Genomic DNA, 8,269 nt, shown 5'->3' with positions numbered 1-8,269 from the left:
AAAAGAGTGCTTAAAATTGAATATATGGTTATAATTAGAAAATAAAGCATACCGCACCAGCCATGCTTTATCTAGAGCTCAACAGAATATTTTTAAAAACCTTCCACAAAGAACACTGCCAATTCCACGTCCGGTCCAAACGTTTAATCAGGATTATCAAGCGAGACCATGGCTCCCACCTAGAAATATCCCACAGTAGAATCCGTTTGCAGTATCCAGTTCTGGCAGCTCCATCCGCTTACAATCGTTTGACAAGCAGGAGTTCCAAAGATCGTGGTGTGCGTTAAAGTCGCCAAGCACCAAACGAGTTTCACCACGAATTAGCGCACCAATGTTCAGGTGGTATCCTGTTGGGCAACAAGTAACATGGGGGATGTAATCCTGAGAGTGTTGAGCACTCGACTGGATTGGCGGCGCTGTGCGTAGACTTGGTGCAATTTGCACGACCGATGAAGCTAGTATCGCAGTAGTGAGTTGGCGACATGAAGCCACATAACTAGTAGTCCACTCCCTGTGGGTCTCAAGACCTGAACAGTTCTTAAGATGCCTCCATCCATTGCATGTGTTGCACCTAACCGAGTTTGGATGGAGCCTCTTGGCGCAGAAAAACTCCTCAGGGCCCGAGTTGGACGCAATGCCACCCTGCTGGTGGGAGTTGCTCCAAGGAAGGAACTCACCGATCAAAATGAGATTAGATCGATGAAATAACAGCCTTGGCCCAATTAATTCCGGGTCAATACCGGTAACGTAGAAATGCTGTTGCGGGAATTGGTCATATTGTTGTTCTTGGACGTTGCTTTCGATAATCTCAGTATACTTGCTTAGTGATTCTTCTTAATTTGTCTGTTCTACTTGTTCATAATTAGTCATTGTTTATTGTTTCGTCTCTGGTTGCTAGTCTGTTTCTGTCTGGATATTAAAATTTTTCTGTCGTTAGGCTATTCGGTGGTTGGCATTGGCGATGTTTTACCTGCCTCAAATCGAGGGCTATTCATACAACTAAATTGTCTGGTTTGAATGCTCCTGTCTATATCCATTGGTTCTGAACGTGGTTGTGGCTTGAACATATATAATTCTATCTTAACTGTTGAGCTTTAGGAAAAGCATGGCTGGTGCATTTCAAGCACTCTTAATATTTTTTATGCTGAGCAACGTTGCCGTTTTGGTCTGATCGAACCAATATTGGTAGTTTCACTTGCCTTTGGTAATTTGGTTGGTAGGCAAAAACTTAGTGTTAGAGCTCCACAAAACTAGGGTTTTTTTATAGAGTAAAAACACATCAAGTGGACCTGCCATTTTCCACTTGATCATCGAATTTTAATGTGAGTATTTTTTCATAAAGTAGTTACCATGAACAAGTAATCCCCCGCTCAGTTTTCTTAAATTTTAATTTTAACAACAATTTTTTTTAATTGAAAATTTTTACTATTTTTAGTTAAAAAATTAATAATTAGAAAACTATTGGTGATTTTTTAATGAAATTTTCAGGAGTTATAGTCCAATACTTATACTTTGAAAAAATATGTATGAATTTAAATTATTTTTAAATATGTAGTGCAGAATATGAATGAACTTGCATATTAGGAAGCTGTATTTTTGTGTTTTTTCCGAAATGCGTAACGACGGTGACGCAACGGCTAGTGAACAGAACCGAACGTTAACAACGTTAACGAATTTGTGACGGCAAATGTTTTTGTACATCGCCATTGTGCATAAACGAAACGAAAATTAGAAAACGATACGAGGTCTAAAGCAACGATAAGCAAAGCAAATTTACACCGAAATAATGCCTAAAATCAACGAGTTAAAAGTATATCAATTAGAGAAATTGATACGAGAAACGCAGTTGAAACGACTAGCACACGGGATCAGTTATTACAGCGTCTTAGTGCATACGAGGAGTCTGATGAGGTGGACATCCGAAATATCAACCATAAAGGAACTTTTGCATGATTTGAATCAGTAACGAGAAATGGTGGCACAAATATTACAAACACGAAACAGCGCCAATGATACAATCAGCACGCAAGACATACGAGCAGTACAGAACGAAGCGAACAACGACAGCGCAGGCGGCCAAAATCACGCCACTGCAAATATTCAACGAACGACGACAATGCAGTGTCAACCAACAAAAACGCTACAACTCACATTTAAAACAACGGGGATATTTCAACGACCGGGAATATTTCGATTTACGATAATATACGACATGCGTCAGTAAGATGTTGCAAATACCCTGCCGTAATTTGATCCAACAAATAACGCAAGCATCACGGTAGAATAATTTATTGACAGAATTGGTAGAGTGGTGGAAGCCTATAAATGTAAGTATGTGGTTGGATATATCGTCCACATTGCACACAACTTCGGCAGATTGCTAATGCGATACAACACCAGTTTGGTTCAGTACGAGACGAGGTGGAAATTCATTTCGTGCAACGAAAAAGACAAAAGAAACCGTAAAATGATAATGTTTTAGAATGATGGCACTAGGTGTACGATACAAAATCAGCCATTATACGCTACGCAGGAGCGGGGTTAAAGTATCGGGAACTTCAACAGAGCATTGCAGCAATGAGGTTTACAACAATGAAGCAAATGCGAGACGCTATCGAGGACTATTGCATTATTCGCGAAGGACTAAATGAGTCACAAACAAATCAACGAAGCAAGAGAGACGACTGTTACGTAAAATATGCTGAGTCAACGAAACAAAACTATCTTAAAGCGCAATTGAAATGATACAATTGCAACGCACCTGGATATTTCTCTAACAACTGTCCATTGCCACAAAAACGACATCGTTATACATTGTACAATATAGATCACCCAAACGGAGGAAATTGCGAAAAAAAGACGGCAGCGATACGACAACTTGGGGCAACGAATTTTGATGAATGTTTCATGAAACTAATTCACATAAAAACGCAACTGTATGTCGCATTCATCGACACCGGTAGTCAGTGCAGTATCATTCGCTGAACAAATGCCAAACGCATCGACGCCGACATTTTATTAGGGAAAGATTTTATCAGCAACGCAAACGTTACGGTGAAATGTGAAAATGATGGCACGATATTCAAAAGCACAGGAACAATACAGACTACTAATAACAAGAGCAATTCTTTTAAACTTTTGTCTAATTTAAGCCACGAATCGGAACGATATAAAATGCAAAGTCTTCTGGAAAGCTACGCCGATGTGGGAAATGAAAGGTATTGGTAAAACTGATCTGGTCCAAGCTAGCATCAAACATGAAAGCAACCGCACCGTGTATCAAGCACCCTATCGCAACCCAGAATTTAAACGTGGCGTTGCCTATAATATGATTGAAGATCTTCTTGAACATAGTATTATTACGAAATCGACATCCGAATGCGCAAGCCCCGTTGTTCTAGTCAAGAAATACAACCGTTACGCAAAGACGCTGAGTTCACGTGGGAGCATCACAGTCAGCATTCAACGAATTCAAAACCGCTTTATCATCGAAATCAGCAATGGTGAACTACCGCATCGATGCCGAGCATGAACTACGAAAAACGTTTTCACGGCTACGAGCTTAAAGCGCTAGCGATTGTGGAATCGATGGAAAGATTCAAATACTATGTCTACGGAAAGAAAATCAAAGTTATCACCAATTGAAACGCTCTACGAACGGCGATAGAGAAACGAGAACTCATATTACGTATTGCCCGATTGGGGTTTTACGTTGGAATTTTACATCGATCAGGTTCCCGTATGGCTAATGTCGACGCGCTGAGTACACGATTTTGATACCGCTGGTTTTAAAATTTCCAAGATGATCATTGATAATGCTGATTCGTTGTTTAATGTTCAATTACGAGACAAGAAAATTAAAAAACATCGTTAACGAAATGCAGAATGATACGAAATCAGAATACGCCGACTATGTCATTGAACGTCTATATCGAAAATACGACAACAAACTATTATGGTCATTCCGAAGCAGTTCAGGTTCTAGATACACCACGATTTCCATGATAAAGCAAGTCATGTGAGCGTGGACAAATGATAAAACGAATCCTCAATCTGTTCTGGTTTCCCCGAACGCGCAATTACGTGAAGAGCTATATTAACTCATGTGTGGGTTGTACTTTGCATAAAAGCCCAGGCAGACGACGAGAGGATAGGTATCTCTTCCAAAATGCTCCGCCAACACCATTTACGACAATTTACATTAATCTGTGTTTTCGTTCCCAAAAAGTTCCACACGCCACGAGTATGTATTGGTTATCGTAGATTCTTTAGCCAAATTCACGATAGTAAGAGCAGTCGAGAGCAACAAGCCATGTAATCCAGGTATTGTTAGAAATCACGAGTTACATGAGAATGCCTGAATGTATGGTATCCGACCGAGGAACAGCTTTCACTTCAAAGTTGTGCAATAAAAATATCGTTAAGCCTATTATTGACGCAGTGCGTACGCCACGCGCTAATGAGCGCGCTAAACGCGCTAACCGGATTATCCTATCCATGCTATTACCTTCTATCGATGACGAAAAACGATGGGCTGACAAATTGCGCCAAATACAATGGAGCATTAACACTATGCCAAATAAGACAACAGGGTGTACCATACCAGCTGCTCTATGGATACACACCACGAGACATCCTGCATATTCAACACCTTCAGGCACTTCAACACAATGATGATGACCGAAACCGCTCAACAAGTGAACGACATAAAAGCACAAGCCAAGAAAATATATAACGCAAAGCATACAAAACTGAAGATATACAACGAAGGTGATCTCGTATTGACTACGAATCAGCCAATAGGCACCGGTACATTACGTAAGCTAGAACCGTTCATTATTAGCAAAGTCGATGTAGTTTATGCCAGGCGAACACAACGTCATTACACGGCCGCATTTGCATCAGATCAACTAAGACCTGGTGCCAGATTATCCAGACGGCGTGGACGATGAGAACGAATGCACCTCAGGCGAGGACGCCCCGATGGGTCAGGAAAGCCGACTGTAAACGATGGCAATTCTACCATCTGTTTAATGAGAAACGTGAAAATTAAACCAACGGCGGTAACAAAAGAGGTCAGTTGGTTAGCAACAGTGGAAAGGACAAGACATATATAAATTTAAGTTATTATAAACCGTTTAAATACTATACATAGTTTTGATTAAAGTAAATATATGCATAGTTTTATTGTTAATATTTCGGTGTGTGGTCTTATATTTGGCTATTTAACTTAAAGCACCCAACATTTATTACGATTAAAAATTTTGACCGTCCAATTCTTAATAAAACTATTTAAACTTTTTAGCTCTTAATTAATAAATGGTTTTAGTCATTTTCAATTGAAAATTAATATCATCACAACACAAAAAATTTCATCGAATAGATTTAAATTTCTCGTATTCTTTAATTTTCATTGTTTTATATTTTTGTTAGTAATCTTGAACGGCGGGAACAAATCCCTTCGTTCACATATATTTTTGGTAGAATTTCAATCTGGCCAATCCAGTCATTCCGATTGCGAAACGTCAATACTTCCTCAATCCAGTCAACTGTCAAAGTTGAGGAGGTGAAAATAGAACAGGTTAACACAAGGTAGTTCGACTCCGATCTACGGTAGTTTTTTCTAATATAGCTTTCATATAAGCTGTTTTCGCTTAGTAATTTCTCTGCTCGCTTTTGCTCTCTTGTCAAACAATTTATATGTGAAAGCTACAACAAAGTTGTCGAGTTGCATTGAAGCAAGAGAGTATGCGGATACCTCATTAAAGGGATATAACTACTATCTTCAATGCTGTCAAGTTTTGTTTTCCATATTTTAGCTCACTTCTACTTTTATGAATGGTGAAAATGACAAATCAAATTACAAATTTCAGTTTTTTCTTGTATTTTTTAAATAAAAGACTTAAAATCAATTATAACAATTTACAGACAACCAAATGAAAACCAAAAAATGGTTACAGCAACGCATGCGTCAGAAGTTATGTTAGCGCAGGATTGTACTACAAGTGCTGCCTGTTTGTTTGAGCATCTGATATAGTTTGTTCGATTCGCTGGAGAGTAAAGCTCGGCGAATCGAAGACAGCTGGCAGCTCTGTAATGCGATACGCGAAGAAATGCGATGCGAAAATCTAATGCAATGCGAAAGACATTTGGCACTTTGTAATACTTTCGCATCACCATCAATGTTGCTTACTTAATTTTTTTAAATATGGCTTCAGTGGCTTTATGGGATGATTTTCAGTATGAAGATAGGATTGATAGAAGAATAATACGCGATAATTATATCAGAATTAAAAGATAAGACGATATGATAGTATTCATAAACTATTTCGCATCAAAAATTGTACTTGGTACCCTCAGTTTTGTTCAAAATGTTCGCCTCAGCAAAGTCGCATTTATGTACGTATATGGAACTATGTATGAACTTGCGTACACCTTGACGTTGTTTTCACAAGGCAGTTATCAACATTTAATTGGTCAAGATTTACATTTAGGAATGACACAACAAGATGTTTCAAGTTGCATTATACTTGTAGAAGTTTGCACCGCTATTGAAAAAGTTTAATGGTCAAAACATATATCATTACAAATAACAACCGAAGAGAAGGTTGATGCTTACAGAACCTTCTTCAAGATGGCACACACATCCAAATAATTAGACCGTCAAGAGACGAACATTTGATTTTCAACCGGAAATTAAAGCATAGCATAAACGCAATGGTGGTAAGAGGAAGTCTAACTGAATACGTTTTTTTTATCTTGTCTTTTCTATTAAGGTTTGCGATCATCGAATGATAATTAGGGCTGTTCATGGGAGATTTGTAGGCACATCCTATGATTCACACGTTTGGTATATTTCAAACGAACGGGAATATTTAAAAAGAAAATATGATAATAGAGGTAAAGACGTACGAATCTTCGGAAAGCTCTTAATATGTGCGAAATATAGATATGTATGCGTTTTTTAATAAAAAGTTTTCTGCTATTTTACAGGAGACTCTGGATATCCCCTTGAGCCATGGCTATAAACACCTTATAGAAATACAGCGAACAACTCTGACGAACTATTTTTCAACCAATAATTTTTGAAAGGAAGATCGATAATAGAACGAGTGGTTGGCGTATTATAGGTATATTTGTGAGCTGCACGAGAAAAAGTGGTAAAAACATTGAACGAATGCTGTGTTCTTCACAACATTTGTATTTTATTTAATGTGGAGCAACCTTCCGTGATTGTTATTGAACCAGCAGAAATTGCAACGGTTGATACTTATAACTATGAAGAAACAAATCTTGTAAATACTGCTAAAAGAATTAGAAATAAAATATGAAAAAAAACGATTTTATCAGTATTAGAAACTCCGTGTAGTGAAAAGAAATAGTTTTTAATAAATTATTTATTAAATTAAACTAACTTAAGCCGTTTTTAATCATTTTTTTATACAAATACATCAGTACATATTGTAACGGATTTCTCGAAAAATCGTCTACCTATAACTCACTCTTGAGTTCGATCACTGGATTGTTAAACACAAGTCGCAATTCAACGGCTATATACCTTACCTTATCTACACTTATCTTAATAGCTCTTTACACGGCAGCACTCTAACCATGGATGGCATGATCCGAGACTCTCTCATTTTCCCTAATTTTTCTGTCCTCTTCTTTTCCTGATTATTAAGATTAGGGAATTTTGAACAGCTGATATCAAAAAAGGCGGGATGAAATAACCCTGCTAAAAAAAGCTAACAAAAGCAATGCGAAACGAAATTTCAAGGAACGACAAAAATACTTTTGAATAACGTGCTACTAAAGTTTTTTGCTAATTTAATTTAAACCATTAATCATAAAACCATGATATTTTATTATTACTTGTATTGTTTCTTTGTTATAGTTTTTTTATATTATTTTTACACATATTATTTTTTTATGTTATATGATGTTTTAAAAATTTTATAATATAAATAAACGTATTTAGAGATGTATATGCGCGATATACGAATACTCGGGAATCGAGCACCTACACCTTTCGATAGTGGCATGATTGAGAAATGTTATAAAAAATCTGGGTTTTGACAGATCTCTCTCGAATCAAAGAGTTTCGTATCATGTCATCCTTGCTCTAACTAGAACTGTCCTTTGTTGCACAATCCGGCAGTCGTTATGTAGTAGATCTTTATCAAAAGTATGCCACTAGAACCAGAGAACGTATATCCAGAGAACGTATATCATAGAGAAGGTTCAATTGCGGCCCAGCGTGTGAATTGTC

At 37.5% G+C, this 8,269-nt stretch overlaps 1 pseudogene; it reads left to right on the top strand.

Annotated features, from left to right (window-relative positions):
* The first annotated feature begins 6,208 nt into the window (after positions 1–6,208).
* LOC138858209 (putative nuclease HARBI1) lies at positions 6,209–7,331 on the top strand (annotated as a pseudogene).
* The last annotated feature ends 938 nt before the right edge of the window (positions 7,332–8,269 follow it).

Source organism: Bactrocera oleae, chromosome X (assembly GCF_042242935.1).
Source record: "Bactrocera oleae isolate idBacOlea1 chromosome X, idBacOlea1, whole genome shotgun sequence".
In the NCBI taxonomy this organism is placed as follows: Eukaryota; Metazoa; Arthropoda; class Insecta; order Diptera; family Tephritidae; genus Bactrocera; species Bactrocera oleae.
Note: the sequence above shows the minus strand (reverse complement) of the source record. Positions and strands in the feature narration are given on the sequence as shown.